The sequence below is a fragment of the Podarcis muralis genome, chromosome 8, assembly GCF_964188315.1.
Source record: "Podarcis muralis chromosome 8, rPodMur119.hap1.1, whole genome shotgun sequence".
Taxonomy (NCBI): domain Eukaryota; kingdom Metazoa; phylum Chordata; class Lepidosauria; order Squamata; family Lacertidae; genus Podarcis; species Podarcis muralis.
In genome coordinates this window covers 31,217,186-31,234,011 of record NC_135662.1, presented here as the reverse complement: position 1 = coordinate 31,234,011, position 16,826 = coordinate 31,217,186, and the positions used below count along the sequence as shown (strand labels likewise).

The window sequence follows — 16,826 nt, the reverse complement described above, 5'->3', positions numbered from 1 at the left end:
TGGGACATCTGCATTCTTACTGAGGATGCAGAAATCCAGGCTGGTCAGTAGGAATGCATGTACATTTATAACCCCACTGAACTCAGCCTGAAACTTATTTCTGAGTACAGTACATGGAAATTATTTTGTTGCATGAGAATATAGAGAGTGAAATACAAACTGTTCAGCACATGTCTGTTAAGTGTAACTTCTATTGTGAAAAGTAGAATGTGTTCCTAAGTAAGTAGATTTTAAATCTTTTTTTGCTGAGAAGCAAACCACACCGAGTATAACTGAGGTCATCTTCTTGTTTGTTTGTATGGCTAGCTTTGAAATCTTACTACTATAATAATTAAGGGGAAATTGAAATGGTCAGGTTCAATAGTCTTCATAGATCTAAGTCTTGCCATCCTTATAGAAGAAAAATGTCTACTTCTTGTGACTATATAAAGAAGTTTAGGATATGCCAATTAATATGGATGTATTACAGTCTTCTGTAAAAGGCACATTTTATTATTTTGTTATTCCAGTGTTCTCTTAAGTCTTTTTTGTTCTTTTTGCTTTAATAAGTTTGCACTCATAAAAGTTTGGAATGCTAGAGTTGTCTAGAGGGAGATAATTTTAAAAAAAATATGAAGAAAGAGGAATTATGTTGGAAGAATGGTTGAGCTGAGTTTTATGAGCAAAATGTTTACCATTTTAAGACACATTTAATGCGCACATCCCTTTTAATGAGCTTTCAGCTTTAAAAATATTTGTAATGTAATTTGTTTGTAATGTTTTTTCTAGTTCTGCGAACTGATTAAAACCTGCCTGAACATTATTATTTTTTTTACATGCAGGCATAACATATTCATAGCTGAACTGAGTGGGCAATATTAGTCCCTATAGCAGGGGGACATTTTTCTGTTGAGGGCCACATCATGGCATAGATAATCTGTTGTGGGCCACATACCAGCAGCAGGTGGGGCCAAAGGCAGGGATAGACAGGGGGGGGGGTTATTGTGGAAACCGCTTGTGATATTTGGATAAAGGAAGGTTAATAATAATAATAATAATAATAATAATAATAATAATACAGATGTGAGCAAGCCAACCTTTTCTCCCTCCCTCCCTCCCTCCCTCCCTCTTTCCCTATTCATCCTCACCTAGTGGGCTGCTAGGGGAGGGACAGCAGATTACTCTTGTCAGATGTTTGAAGTATTCACTTGCAGAGGGCCTCCCCCCCCCCCAATTATTGCATCATGAATTTGGTTTCTTCTTCCATTTTTTTTCTCTCTTCCCACTTGCCTTCCAGGACCACCTCATTAAATTTATTTATGACATTTCTATCCCAGCTATCCTCAAAGCAGCTCAAAATGGCATACAGTACACTGTTCTCCCTCTACTCCTTTTATCCTCAAAACAACCCCATGAGGTAGTCTGGGAGAGTCATCCATTGAGCTTCATGACTACGTTAGGATTTGAACCCTGGTCTTTGCTGGATTATAGGTGTACTGTCGACTAAATCATGTGACTATATTTTGAAGAATCATTTCCCTTGTTTCTGGCAAACAGACAAGAATCAGATAAGAAGAAAGAACAGATACGCTTTGGTTAGACATCTTGCAGCAGAGACCTTATCTAGGAGTCAACCCATTATGTTTTCTGGATCAGTTCTAGCTTGTTTTCAGCTTGACAAATGTTTGGTTCATTTTCTAATCAGTGAAAGACAGTACAACACTGGATAACTCAGTTGGTTAGACTAGTGCTGGTAACACAAAGCTTGCAGGTTTGATCCCTATATTCCTGCATTGCAGGGGGTTGGACTAGATGATCCTCAGGGTCCCTTCCAACTCCACAATTCTATTATTTTATGATCTAATAGTTCAGTTCTTGTTTATGTAGGGAAATTCAGATATTCGCATTACGATGTAGATTTGAACATGTAGCCAAGTGATTTCTATCTCTGTGATATTTTATCCTAAACTTTATACATGACGGAAAATCCAAAACAAACAAACAAACAAACACCCTTTAAAATTGGAAGAGACAGAGACAAGGGATACAGACAATTGTATGTTAACACTGGATAATTGTTAGTTAATGCTTGATGTACCAGGTGTTAATAGAATAAAAATGTGTGCAGTTGCAACAATATTTAAGTATTACACATACCATCCTCTGTGTTTACAGATTCACTTTATTACTCTCTTGGTCTTTCTTGCATGGACGCAAGAGGCTGTTCCATACTATATTGCCTGGGAGACTGCAATGCTGACCACTGCCAATGCAGCCTGACTCTCTTAATGAGCAGCTAGCTATATATATACCAGTATTTAGATCATAGGTTAGAAAGGAAAAGTTTCAACACCAGCCTTAAGATGAACAGTGTGCAGGAAGGCATCCTTGCAATATGCAAAATATCCACTATTTCTTCTGCCACCATGTTGCTTTTCTTCATGGTCTGCTGCAGTCGACTGCAACCTTGTAGTAGGCCTCTATCCTCCCTCTAACTTTCCAATATAGGAAGATCTTTTAGGATGTTGATTGTTAAAAAATGTGCTTTTAATTCTTTCTGATTGGGTTAGTAAATGTGCCACTACATCATTCTTAGGCAAATCCTACTTGAGTTGATAACCTGCAGTTATTTATATATATTGTTCCAGATCAAAATGAAACGGAATAGAAACTTACAATTTTTCAGGTAGCGATAAGAAGGTTTCATTCACCTGTGAACCATGTGGACACTGGAAAGACACATTTGTCATATAAATGGAAGTGGCAGTTCATTTGTATATTGTAAAACAACATAAAATCATGTGATATTTAGGACATGTTTTGCCTTTAAACTAACTTTTGTATGCTTAGTTCAAGTCTAAAAAGGTCATGAAAAATTAATTAAAATCAAAAGCCTGCTTCTTTAGCTGTAAATTCAGTTCATTCATGCTAGTGTAAACATAGTATAAGTGACAATATAATAATTGAATTTAGAAGTCAATTTAGAATCACTGAGATTCACTTTGCCTTCAACATCTTTTTGTAATACAGTATTGCAATGTAGGACTAGATTGCGGGCCCATATGACTGAGGCTGAGGCCTGGGCATGGCTGGCTTTTATAACCAGGGAGCAAACTAAAGGGAAGTAGTTTTCCCTTTGGCCCACTCCCTAAACTGTGCCCCCAAGTTCACCTGTGATTGACTGCAATCTCAGGCAAGCCCCAGCAGCCAGCGCGGCCAGTGCAGGAGGACGTGGTGTCCTCCCTTGGCCATGCTGAAGCCAGAAGATGGTCCTACAGCGGCAGCCATGCCGGACCGCAACTGCCACTTCCCTCCATCTGGCAGGTAAGCTGCCGTTACTTTTGGTGGATTCACCAATACTCCACACCTAGCTTGTGATCCTACTTGATTTTGGTCCTGTTTCTGTAAGAGAACACAAAAATGGTCTTCTTGAGTTTTTCCCATGCAAAGAGATAAAATGGTGAGGAAAAACTTCACTTAACTGAATTTCTGAATGCATAGTTGCTCTCAGTGGCACAGGAGTAGAGCCAAGAAAAAGCTGGCAGTCCTAGATCCCACTATTATCTGCTTTACAACTTCAAAGGCAGAGTCTTCTCTGTTGCATCCAATTTGAGGTCAAGATACAAAGGACTCAGAACAACAAAGAAAACCAAACTTTTCTAGAGTTGCTCTGTTGTTAAATCTAGGTGAAAGTGCAGAACAACTTTCACTGTTTGACCTTTTACGTCTGGGCTCTCTGCTACAGCCATGTCCATGAGACAGTTAGGCCTCATGTTTAGTCACACTTTTATACTCAGTCAAATAGAATAGAATTGGTGGTCCTTCTTTCTCAGTGCTACAGCACTCTGAAGAAGATGAAGCACATTCTTGGTGAAGTCCCTTTATTTTTGATCTGTCAACGGTATTTGTAGCACTGAAGTGAAACTCTGATCTACTATAGTTGAATCAGGATGTCTTTTTCATGCAGTTGGAACTTCAAGCTTCTCCTTGATAGGTTCTGTTCAGTTTCTGATTCATCACAGTGGTGTAAAGTTTATGAAATGTAGGAAATCATGGGCCAAAATGATGAGGATGGTCAGTTTGCTGTATATGTATACCCTTGGGAAGTAAAGCTCTTAAGGCTACATTCTGAAAGTATAATTTATGTTTTAGAGGCAGTTCAATATCATAGTTTAAGATGTAAAAACTTAAAATACAAACATTCGTTTTATTACTACAGTGCTGAACCTTAATTCTTAAAATCAGTGGTGTTGTCAAATACCATAAAATGAGCTCAGAGCATTCTGTTCAATTCTTGTATGTTGCAATAGTTTGCCCTAGTCATCAATGCTGTAAATTAAAGACTATCTTCTGACGTGTTAGCATTCGTCCTGACTCTTCATTTTTGTTATTTAAAATATAGGGTTCTCAGGATGTTGTATTTGATTTTAAAATCAGTTGACAGTAGTCCATTAAAAGGATTTACAATATTCATTCTTCGATACTTCAAGAATTATGAGAAATGTTAGCATAGTTTGTGACTGAAATTTTAAGTGGTATAATAGTTTGTTAATTACATGGGCTGCAATTCATAGTATTTATTTATTTTACTAGCAGTAGTTGATTTTCCTATATAAGATCTGCTTTATTTATGCAGTTTTGACATGTGAAATGGGACAGTCTTGTTTCTAGGAAGGTGGCACAAAAGTTATTCAAGAGGTGAAGACTTGAGGAAAAATAGGGTGAATCACTTCTTGTCTGAAATGAAGCAGGGTGCTGATTAGGAACTATTAAGAATTGCCAGGAGTTGCTGGTCCTAGAAGCCTGTTTAAGTGCTCACTGTCAACAGGAAAATCACGGGCGGCACTTAAAGTGGCTCACCTCTGATTTATTCATAAACCACACATGAGCACTTGGCTTTGTTCTTGCTCTAGTAAGGGGAACTGATTCCAATAAGAACAGGGATAAAGAGCTTCTTGCATGGTCCAGAAGTGAATAGCACTTTACCTCAAAGCATGACCTCCATTCCCAAGATCTGTTGTGTTACAGTTGACTTTGTCTCTATGTTTATTCTCAGTTGAATTGCTAGGAGAAGTTACAACAAATACTTTGCAAAGCTTCTAGATTCAATGAGAACTCTGTAACTGGGACTTAGGTTCTTCTGCCTTGATGGAAAAATTGCTCTGTTTATTCTGGACCTAGTGATTTTCTTTCATAACATTTTAGCTTTGGTGCTGCAATTGCTAATTTAGAGGGATGAACTGATTTTACCAAAGCTGGAATGAGAAAGTTTACTTATAGAAAATGCAAGTGAAGTTACATTACAAAAAGATAGCTAGTGTCATCCTAAGAGTCAGAAAATTGGTTCCCTAATTTACTAGGCATGTTTGATTGATTCACTTTATTTATGTGTCTCTAAAAATGGGGGAAGGGACATTTAGAAGACTTTTAACTGGCATGTTTGCACTAGGGCAGAGGTTGAGTACAGTTACTTAAGTCCCTTGAGAAACATTTAGTTAATAGTAGTCATGTTCTGATCCTGTCCATATCTGCCCTTTTCTTATTTAGTGAATCTTATTTGTGTTTACTTAGGTTTAGATACGTTAAAACTGACTTGCATTTTCACAACAAATTTAACAAAAGAAGAATCATAGTGGAAGATAGTGATGAGAGTTAATGATATGTCTTTAGATAAAGCAGTACTTGTGTGCAATCTGATCACTGCTATCAGCTCATTTGTCATGGCTGAAGTGAAAATGTCAGGACCAATGAGCGTATGAGTGCTGAAGGGGGCGAAAGGGCTTTTGGAGACACTTTTGTGCTGGGAGTGGGCTATAGCTTAAATGCAGCTCTAGGGAAATACTTGGATTAGCAAACTCTGTGCACAAATCCCTAGCATAACAGAATTAGTTGGGAAAATGAAGTTTGTTGTTGAGGGGTGGGGGGAGAAAGGATAATTTCTGTCACACAGCCCTCGGCTGCAGCCTCATAACTGTAAAATAGTGAGGCATTGTGTTAACTAAATTTAGTGATGCAAATTTACACGTTCCAGTAAAATGACTGATATCCAACATCACAGCCTGGTTTTATTGCAGTTTAGCAATTGTTTAGTTTAGTTTAGCTCTATGCCATCATGTTAAAATGCAGAATATCTTTTACATTCTGAGAAACTGCATCTTAGTGACTTTTCAGCTTTCATTTGAGAGTTAATTCTATTAGGACATCTGTGGGAGGTAGTGTAACAAAAGAACCATCAGAGTTGAATGACATTTATCATTCTTACTTCCTATGGATATTTTTCTCTCTCTGAATTTTTAATTCACAGTATCTAAACATTTCCATGGTGTAGCTCCCTTTCTTTATATTGCGGACCAACTTTCATCTGGCTCCAATGGAGCCCAGACTCTTTTTCCAGTGCAGTTGAGAGACTGGCCTTCTTAAGGCTGACTTGTATGTTACAAAGAAGCAGTAGGGGCATCCCACCCTACTTCCTATGTCATAACAGAAGCAGGGAAAGAAGAAGCTCAAGTCACATGACCCGGAAGCTGTACGCCGGCTCCCTCGGCCAATAAAGCAAGATGAGCGCCACAACCCCAGAGTTGTCCACGACTGGACCTTTACCTTTAACTAATGTGAATTGTGTGCCACCTTTGTCAGGGCCCAAATGCTAATTCCTAGGCTTGCCATTTGAAATGTGACAGGTAAAGTGGCAGTTCAGATGGTGATCATTTGGTAGCGGAAACACATAAGCACTGTCCTGGAGTTATGCACCTTTGCTTCATATTCACAACTGCACAGTGCCAGGAGCATGCAGCTGTGGTAGCTCTTAAGTGTGATTTATTCTTCAGCAGTGACTAATTATCCAAGGTTTTAGAATTTCAGTACTTGAAAGCATAGGAGCCTTGATGGAAAAGAATGTGACAACCTTGTTGCAGAGATCAAATGATAAAGCATCTACAGGAGTTTTTCATGTAGATTGTTTCTCAAACATTTGTGACCGTTGAGCAGTTTTGCTGTGTATATTCTTTGGGCTGAGTTGAAATAATGTTTGTTAGCCTAGCCAGCAGTAGATAGCTTCATCTGGTTAGCCCTCATGGTTTTCTGATGGTTACTTTTCCACTCCTTTGGACTGAAGATAGATTCAAGAATGGTCAGAGCTGAATGTCTGGAACTTGATGATGAATATTTAGCCACCTTTGGCTATCCATCTTTGTCTCACAATATTGTTCATAACAATAATAAGAAGAAGCGGAGGCTTTGAAGTTGCCCATCAAAAGTGAGCTCCAGAACAGCAGACTGAGCACGCACATAGGTCACCCAGTCAGAATCTATTCCACTATGATGAGATATTTTGTATTTAAATAACAGTAATTGTTTACAAATGTGTGTCTATCTACACTCACACAACCACACACAAGCATATGCAAATTTTATGCAAATCTGTATCCTCATTTTTTGTTGAGCCCAACATAATGACCACACAAATGGTGTATTTATTTATTTACTAACACAATTTATATTGCTCTCCTTCGACACAGATATGTTCTCAAGATGGTCAACAGTGTAGGAAGGGGGGGGAGGATAATCTAAGCTATGATATGATAGTAATAAAGCATTCAAACATCAAATCAAAACAATGAGCTAAAACAACAAAACTGAAAAAGAAGGCAAACTGAAATAAATGATAAAATTGCATTAAAGAATGCTTAAGGAAGTTAAAGACTTGTTAGAAGTCTAGAAAATAGAAACGTTTTCCTTGGTGACTAAAAGATAGTAGTGAGGTCTATAAGCAGGACTCTTTCAGGAGAGGAACCATCTCGAAAAGGGTCCCTCTGCAGTTGCCACCTGCTGCATGTCAGACAGCAGTGAAACCCAGAAAAAGAACTCTGGTGAAAGATCTCAGTGGACAGCAACCTAGCTCAGTGTTCTGAACTAGCTGCAGTTTCCAAACTGTCTTCAAATGCTGCCCTTTGCAGGAATCCATCTGTGAAGTTTGCAAGTCATGAACAACTGTGGTTAGGCTATCTCTGACTAGGAGGGATGACAGTTGGCTTATCAGCCTCAAATGATAGAAGATCCTTTATGCCACTGAGGCTACTTGAACCGCACAATTCACAGTTGGCTGCCTGGGAAGACACACTGCTGATCACCTCCACCTTCTCAGGACTAAGTGTCCATTTATTGACCCTTACCCACTCTATTTTTGTTTCTAAATATCAGACTGGCACTTCTGCCTCACCTGACTCAGCTTGCCAAGAAAGAGCTTGGGTCATCAGCATATTGATGACACCCAGCTCTATAATACTCATTCAACACCTTCCTATAAATGTTGAACAACATAAGGGGCAGACGAATCCTTAGACATCCCATAATATTAAAGTCATGGGGTAGACATCCCACAATGCCAGCTTCTGTAATCCATCCTCCAGGTAGGACAACAGCAACTGAAAAACAATGTCTTCAGTTCCCAATCCAGAGCACCTATCCAGAAGAATACAATGATCACTGGTGTCAAAAGATGCCAATAGATCCAGAATAATCAACTGAGTTGCATTTCCTTTGGCTTTCTCAGTGCAGGTCACCCATCAGGGCAGCCAAGGCAGTTTCAGCTCCAAATGTAGGCAACAATCCAGATTGAAATGAATTCAGAAAATCATTTCCACCCAATAGTGCTTGGAATTGCTGGCAACCACTCAATCTAACACCTCATTCGAGAAAGGGACTAGCTTTGGCAACGGAGCCTAAAGGTGGATTGTGTCCTACCTTGTTTATAGTTGGAATAACAATAATTAGGGGTGAAAAGCAGAGAGGGTTTTTTAGGGTTTTTTAAGCCAAGCGGTTTGAAAGAAAAAACAGGTTTGAGAGCAAGTAGGATTAAGAGCAAGTAAGATTCTGACTGCATGCATTTGTGAGCAAACGGCTTGCAACAGCACCTTGGGAGCTGGCTTAGTTGGAACCAGAAGTGCGATCAGAGTTTCACTTGTACAATGAAACTTTTTCCCATCCTTCTCAATACAGTTCCCTACTGCCCTGGAAAATTTACTTTTGAGGGTGAGGAGACTCTTGTGAATAGTGTGTGATATGGTTTGACCAGCTGCAGTGGGATGAAGGAATCAGTAAAATTGGGGGGGCACCTTGCATGAGTAAAAAAGTATTTCTGTTCATGCAATATGCCATTGATTCCAACCAGATGTAATATCTATGTTCTGGCGTAGGTTTCTTTGGTTGTGCAGCTAGATATGCTGTGTTTTCAAGAGTGTTCCATCTGTGACAGTGAGCTTTAACAGCTAGAACTGGACATGCCAAGTTACCTTGCCACTTGTGTAGGAGTTTTGAATAAAATTGCCACAATGGTCTTTAAACCTTAAGCACTTGCCTGCCTTCTTATGTGCCATTTTGAACTCTATCAGCAGAGGAATTTATTTTGTCTAACTAGAACTTACCTTTGTTAGAAGTAGTCTCTACATTTCTTCTGTTTCATGTTATTTTCAGATACCATACTTGTGTACTTTTTGGGTGTGCATGTTCAGTTCTATTGATTTACAGTGTGAAATATCTGATACCTGTTTCCTGCTCTTTTGGTATGCATAGTCAAAGGGGACTGATTAGATTCTCCTTCCCCACCAGACACTGGGATGTTTTAAATGTATAATTATTGTTGCATGTCATTTGATAGCTGTACTAATTGCTGCCAACCATTGTCTGTTTGCACTTAATGCTGAAACCTGATCAACATCCTGCTTTGGTTGATGCTTGGTGGTAAACTTTAATTAACTCTTATTGCATTGAAGAAGAGCTCAGCCTCAGTGCTAACTAATCATTTACCTTCATTATGCCCTGACAGCTCCACTTGTTCCTAGTCTTAATAGATACACTAGTCAGTAAATAAACCTCCAAGTCTTTATGCCTTGAAGTTGTTGCACATTGATATTTTGTTGCTTAAAGTATAAAGATGATGGGCTAAAGAACTATTTCAGTTAGCTTTGTATCTGGTAGTAGCAGATATCACTCTAAAATGGTCTTTTTTATATAAACCGGGCATTTTTATTTTCATTGGAATGGTAACTGTAGATTTAAGATAGCATTGCTGCTTAAATGCAGTTCTTATATGCATGTATCTTTTGAATCAATACAATTAAATCTGTCTCCTGTTGGAATTCTTGTAATTATTTTTACAGAAATACTTTTCATGTAATGATATTGAAGTTAAGTAATCAAGTTACTGACAGATCATGTAAAATTCAACTCAAAATTGCTGGCTCCTTGATTTTAATTTGTCTGACATCAAGTTTGTTTGAAAAGGGATAATATGTAGTTAAAGCAAGGAGCTCATAATTACGGCTGACGTTTGTTTGTTTATAATGAAAACTAATTAAAGTTCATACATTTTAAAACACAAAAGTTAATTACTGAATTGTTCACTTCACTTATGCAGAGCAGTCAAATTAACTTGCGCTGGAAAAAAATGACAAGAGGCTTTGCATAATAAAAACAAATGTCCCAGCTGATCTTTCACTATCCAAACAAAATTTGCCACTAGATTATTCTAGAACAATAGGTGGCTTATGAATGGCTAAGCTTTGTTTAAAACCTTATTCTAGTGACAGGCTAGATGTCTAATATGAAATCATATTGAATGCTACAGTCCAGTGCACAGTGGCATATGTTAAGTTCTACTGAAACCTGTGCCATTGAACACAACTCCCATTCATTTCTAGGGACTCTACAGGAACAGTTCCTTGTGGACTTGCTCCTTAAGTATGGCAATGCTCCAGTCATAAGTGGTATCATTACTTTCATTTTGCACAATCTTCTGTATTGTACTTAAAAGCCTCTTCTATATTCTGCTGCATTATGATCTTTACTAGCATTGCAGTATTGCTAATTATGCAAGAATTGCAGTGCTTACTTAAATATCTGATGATTATTTTTTGGAAGAAAACTACTACAGTATTGTTATATAGCACTAAATGCTTTAAAAAGTATTTTCTTCTTCTGTGTATTATTAGTCTTAGTAAATTTAACCTGTGTGCCTAATCAAATCTGCAAGAATGGTTTTGAATAAAAGAGTTTATGATATTTATAAAGTATATTAGGGTGGTAATAGACAATTATGTCAAAATATTTATTATCTCATATTTACATAGTAAATACAGATATGAAGGCGTTGCTGTTTCAGCTTCTGATATCAATTATTTGTTCATTCTGACCCTAAACATATGTATTCAGATACATGCCTCACTCAACCAAATGGAACCTATGTCTTAGTATGTATGTTTAGCACAGAAGATTGCTAATTTAAGTGACAGGTGAAAGCAATATATTTTCTCTTTTAACGTGTACAATTGTTAACGTCCTTTAAAGCTTCAACCCTATGCATGCTTACTTGATGGCAAATTCTGTTTATGTCAGTGGTACTTACTTCTCAGTAAGTGGTATGTACTTCTGAGTAAATATGATTAGGGTTGGGCAGCACAGTATATGATGTATACTAATTTTGGATGCAATGAAATAGATTAAATTGTGACGGTTTTACAAATGGAGGTCATTGATATTTGAATAAACATAGTAAATGTGACCAATAAATTCCAAAATAATAAATGTAGTGGATTTTAAAGGAAATAAATAAGACCTAATTGATCCTGTGGTGCTTAAGCTTTTGTGTTGGGCAGGATTATTAACTTGAACTTTCAAATCTAATACAGATTTTGGAGTGAAAAGAGAAACATGGAGCTCTTTTCAGAACATGCTTGTAAAAATGACTGTAATTTACATAACCTTTCATGGAGTATGTTGTGTGCAATACAATAAAGGGCTTGATTGATTTGTAGATTAATATTTATTTAGTAAAGGAAAATCAAAGGGATTAAGCAGTCATCATTGTAACCCTAATCCTACTTTGCATAGATAAGACAAAGGAAAGTGATTACTGCTTAAAGCTCACTAGGTCACTGCCATTCAGGTGCACTTTTGTCTAAAAGAAAGAAATGAGAAAAAGTTGCTTTGCTCTATGAAGTGTTTTCAAAACTCCAGACTTTTAGCTGTAGGTTAAGTATTTAGACTTCATTTGTAATGCCAGAGCTTCAGCTAAACAAGGAACACGAGAAAGAGATATTGTCAATTATCATGATTCACTTTTTGGACTGACGTCACTGTGAAATATTAATGACCAAGCCACATGATTTGAACTCTGAATCTGCAGGTTAAATGTTTTCAAGGATAATATAAGAAATAAGGCCTTTGTTATAAAATGATTCTCAGGAGAAATCAGGCATACTCTGCAGTAGTTTGATTAGTGGAGAGCTGCTGGTCTTGCCCCAAAGGGAGAGCAATTGCTGTGGTTTAATGGAAACCGTTGGAGAAAATACAGGAGACTAAAGCAATGGTATTTCAGTCTTATAATTAAATTAAAAATTCCAAAGCCTGTTATCTTCCTATCGTGTATGCTCTCCCACTGACTCTTCAGTATATAAAACAAAGAAACTATCAGGAGAGGGAGGAAGAGCTCATCAGTCACATGAGCTTGCATTATAATATTAGCATTAAAAATCCAAAAGATAGCCTTTAAGAATGATAAAGGAGAATGCGTTGAAACAATATAGTGATTGAACAGCCAGTCTGGGATTCAGTTTGCAAACTTTTCTAGTTTTCTTTTTAAAGTGCTATTTTAAGTGCACGGTATATTTGGTTACATCCCTTTATTCAAACTTAATTACCTTCTCCCCTTTGTCGTGACATGGGTGGAAAGTTTTTGCCGTGTCAGGAGAGGTCGTCACACATTCTTTTGCAGTTCTCTTCATTAATTCCTTCTTGCAGAAGCATTTTCTTTCGTGCTGGGAAGGTAGAAGGGTGTAATAGAAGAGCCCTGAAACATCAGCAGGAAGCTCTAAGCTGGTTAATGCAGTATAATTGTCTGGACATAGACTGGTCTTTGTTTGTGTCGTTCACTTTGAATCAGCTGTAATTAACTCCAGAGTGTTTCCAGATTGCCAGCAAAGAAAAATTACAGCTTTTCTGTTTTAAATTGGAAAGCTCACAAAGACATTAACTATGCATATTGCTTTTACTTTGATATAATTCTGTTCTGTGAAGGGGTGGGGTGGGGGAGCATATTTGGCACCCTTCCCCCAACCCTGGACCCTCAAATCATACTATTGTAAAGCTGTTTGATTTAGGGTCTGTTAGAGTGTAATGGCTACTTAGTACTTTTGGTCTGAAAAATGTTTTCCTTGTATCATACAACTGCCACAGTATGTTGCAGTTGCTTCAATGGCTACTTTGGTTCTTCAGGGTTTTCGTTCATGTGCTGGAAGCATGTTTTAGATGGATGTACAGAAAGCTTCCCACATGCAGCTAGGCTAGAATTCCATTATAGAAGCAGCATGGTAAGTTTTCTCTCTACTATATTTTGTACTATCTAAAACAATATTCAGTCCGACACTTAACATTTTTCTCAGAATCACATTCGTTACTTTTGTGCAGGTAGTTTTACCTGTCTTTGGATATTCTAAATACCCAAACTGTGAGAAAATGGACTGTTTTTAAATCTGTTTGACTTGTGGTCAGCCAAATGCCTGCCACACCCTGTTTAAAAGGTACTCTGTACAGTACTTTATAATTATGGATTCCTGTATGGTCTAAAATGAGTGAGCTGAGTGAGCAAGCCTCTAGCTAATGCATCTAATAATACAGCGCTGTATACAAAAGATCTGTCAGCAACTGATGCAAAAAAAGTCTAACCAAAATCCCCCCCTTTCTTCTGAATTTAACAATAAGGAATTTAAGCCTCAATGTGGCTTTAGCAACCAAAGAAAAGAAGCTCTTGGTGTCTGCATAATACCACTTTGATGGATTTTTTCATCAGCTCTCCGTACGTGGTAACAAATAAACAAGTATAATTATACTTGTGAAGGCCTATTCATTGCTTTGTCAGGATTAGATATATGTGCAGTTTTCACACTGAGCCTCTCTTTTGTCTTTGCCTAACTCACTATGACATATTGATAGAGGATCTGGGATGGGGAAAAGGCCACAGCAGAGACAGTGATGACCTTTTGGAAACTTGATATAATTCAAGGATTTTTATTTATTTTCTATATATATGTGTGTGCATGTGTGCGTGTGCTTGCGTGAGTGTGTGTGTGTGATTTGCAACTTGTCCCCAAATTCTGATATAAGTGAGCAACTTTTAACCCATTTTTAGCAGAGTAAATAAATAATCAAAGTGTTCTAAGATGTCTAAAGAGCAGATGGGAATAAAAACAATAGGCTAAGAAGTCTCTTGGTCTTCTTTCCCAGCACTTTGCACTGTGGCTAACCTAGCATTCCTTTCCCATTCTTCTATCCTCTTGATCAGATCACGTTCTTTTTAATCATTTCACAAACACTGTCTCACTGGACCGTAGAAGAGGGCTGGGACAATATCAATTAAAAAAACAGAGGTAAACTGGCGTTTCTGATTCTTAGCTCTAATGGGAACTCTGCATTCTAAATGCAAAGGAATTCTCCTATTGTTCAGGAAAGCACCCCCTTTTCATTAGCAAAGCTGGCTGTAGGTGGGTTTTATAATTTGGCTGAGCAGAGTTTAGAGGACAGTTTTTCCAGGAGGAATACAGAGGTTAGTAATGCAGGTTTTCTGTGTATTGTCCGTTTGTTCTGAAGAAAAGGAGTTATATGATCCAAGTCATTGGCCTTGTGAATTGCTGACAGAATCTAACATGCTAAGCAGGTTAGCAGGTGCGTATTTATGAACTCATATGATAACAACTTTTTAAAATTGCTTTCTTTTTGTTATTTTTCGTGATGTTTGTATTGCAGAAGGAAACTGAGTTCATTTATTAGTGCTTAAGGACAGATGTGAAACAAAGAGCTTAAGCTTTAATTTCATTTATAAAATGGGCTGAAATATTTTATGTTGTAGTGGGGAGGGAGAAAAATACTATTTTAGGTTAGTGTACATAGTCTAGAGCACAAAATAGAGGGGGGCCCTGCCCACTTTGATGCTGAAGATGCTATACTAATAAAGTTCATATATCTTGAAGCACCTGATGCATACAGCAACTCTAACATTTTATTGTTCATTAATGTACACACAGCACAACTTCCTCTGATATAACCTTGATGATAAGCAGCTAAGAACTAAAAGATTTATATTACAGTTCTTGTGTATTGTGGTCATTGTTTCTGACAGTTGGCGTGTAACTGTTAAGATTACCTGGACGGACTTAGTTGTTGTTTCGTACTATTTACTCTATGTTTAGTGGGGGATTGGTGGATATAATCCCCACCCCTCAAATCAGTTCCTGTAAAATCATCAAAAGGGGAAATGTAGCTGAAAGACTGGTTGCTTTTTGAGATGGTGATTAGATAACCGACAGCCCAGATTTGTATTTGCCTAGAATTATTCCATGTATATTAAACACCAGCCCAGTTTATGTATAACATGCATACTTGTGTGCATGGCACATTCTTGGAATACTTTTAAACTACTGTTTACTACAGATCCTGGTTCCAAATGTCCTAGAGTAAATGTAAATCTACAGGCATAAGAACCGTGGAACTTTTTCTTTTACTATTCTTATAAACATAATGGCATTCCTTAACATTTAGTTTTGGAAATTTCTCAGTCTGCATCCTAGCTCATACTTGCAAGCAGGGGGAGATGGAATAGTTACTTTAACATTGATATAAGATTTCTTTTTCTAGACTGCTTTAGGTATACTTTATGAATACGTTGTCTACTTGGATGCATGTATTGGTTGTACAAAATGGCATATGCAAAGGTAAACATGCCCATTTTGGGGCTAATTAGAAAATTATTAGGTTTTCATGCTTTTGTGATCAGTTTATTTCAAAGGAATTTTGGACTGCATGCATGCCATCAGCATAATTAACCTGGAGCTCATCAATGATTAAAATTACACACTAAGCTTTGTGATGTTTGATTCAGGAGCAATTAGTCTGTCAGTTGAGCCACCTCAGATACCAAAACTAATTCTGATTAATTTTTGCACTATGACAATCTTCTAATGTATCTTAAACAGATCACTTCTCTCTTTGATGGTTTGCTTCTAGGATTATATTTGATTACATTTATTTCTTTTAATTAAGTGGCTACACTTTTTAATATTTTCCTACCTTTGCATTTCCTTGTTAATTTTTTAAATGAAAAAAAAAAACCCCTATTAAATCATACTCAGAGGAGAAAGATTGCTTTTATCATGTCTGATACATGAGACCATCTTTTTATTCTAAATGAACAGTTCAAATAAAAGACAAAGACTTACTATAGTTCAAATAAGTTTTTTATTCTATAATTACTCCAATTCCTATTGTTGGATGGAAATGTAGCTAATAAACTGAGGCTTGCACAACTAGCAAAGTTAATGACAAATATCTCTGAAATGATGAGGATTACTTGCTTCATAATAGCAAGAGTAAGCTTGTATCACAGACTGAAAATAAACCCTAAAGTTTCAGATCACTCAGCTGTTGTATGCAGTGCCATCATTCTGCAAGTGGAGAGCTCTGCAAGGAATGAGTGGTTTAAGCTATAATCTAGCTGCTACTACTACAGTGTCCTTGCATATACCCCAACCCCCAAAAACAAGAGCAGCAGAATTTTAACTAGTGTGTGCCCAACTTTCTGGTGCTTTGCTCTGCTGCCAGAAACTGATATGCCTTTTATAAAGTGCATCTTGTTCTCGACAAAGGGAGTTTATGGTCTAAGATGCCTGCCTGCAAGAAATGATTGAAGGATTTTCATCAGCAGTGCTTGCTTATGATTTGCTAAGCTGGGAGAGATGTTGATTGAGGCACTGGTTGAAAGATGGGCAACTCACCAGGATTGATAACATCAAAATGGTATT

General features: G+C 37.4%; 1 protein-coding gene across 11 annotated transcripts in view; it reads left to right on the top strand.

Moving 5' to 3' along the window:
• ZFHX4 (zinc finger homeobox 4) overlaps nt 1–16,826 on the top strand; it is a 179,221-nt gene that overhangs the window by 8,008 nt on the left and 154,387 nt on the right. The window contains exon 1 of one of the 11 annotated variants that reach the window (XM_028736653.2): nt 12,774–13,343. The exons of 8 other annotated variants lie outside the window; for them this stretch is intronic. The gene's annotated coding sequence lies outside the window, so the exon portion shown is untranslated. Of the gene's footprint in view, nt 1–12,773; nt 13,344–14,148; nt 14,400–14,443; nt 14,695–16,826 lie in introns of those variants that run through there. 2 more of the 11 variants (XM_028736656.2, XM_028736655.2) reach the window with 2 other exon arrangements.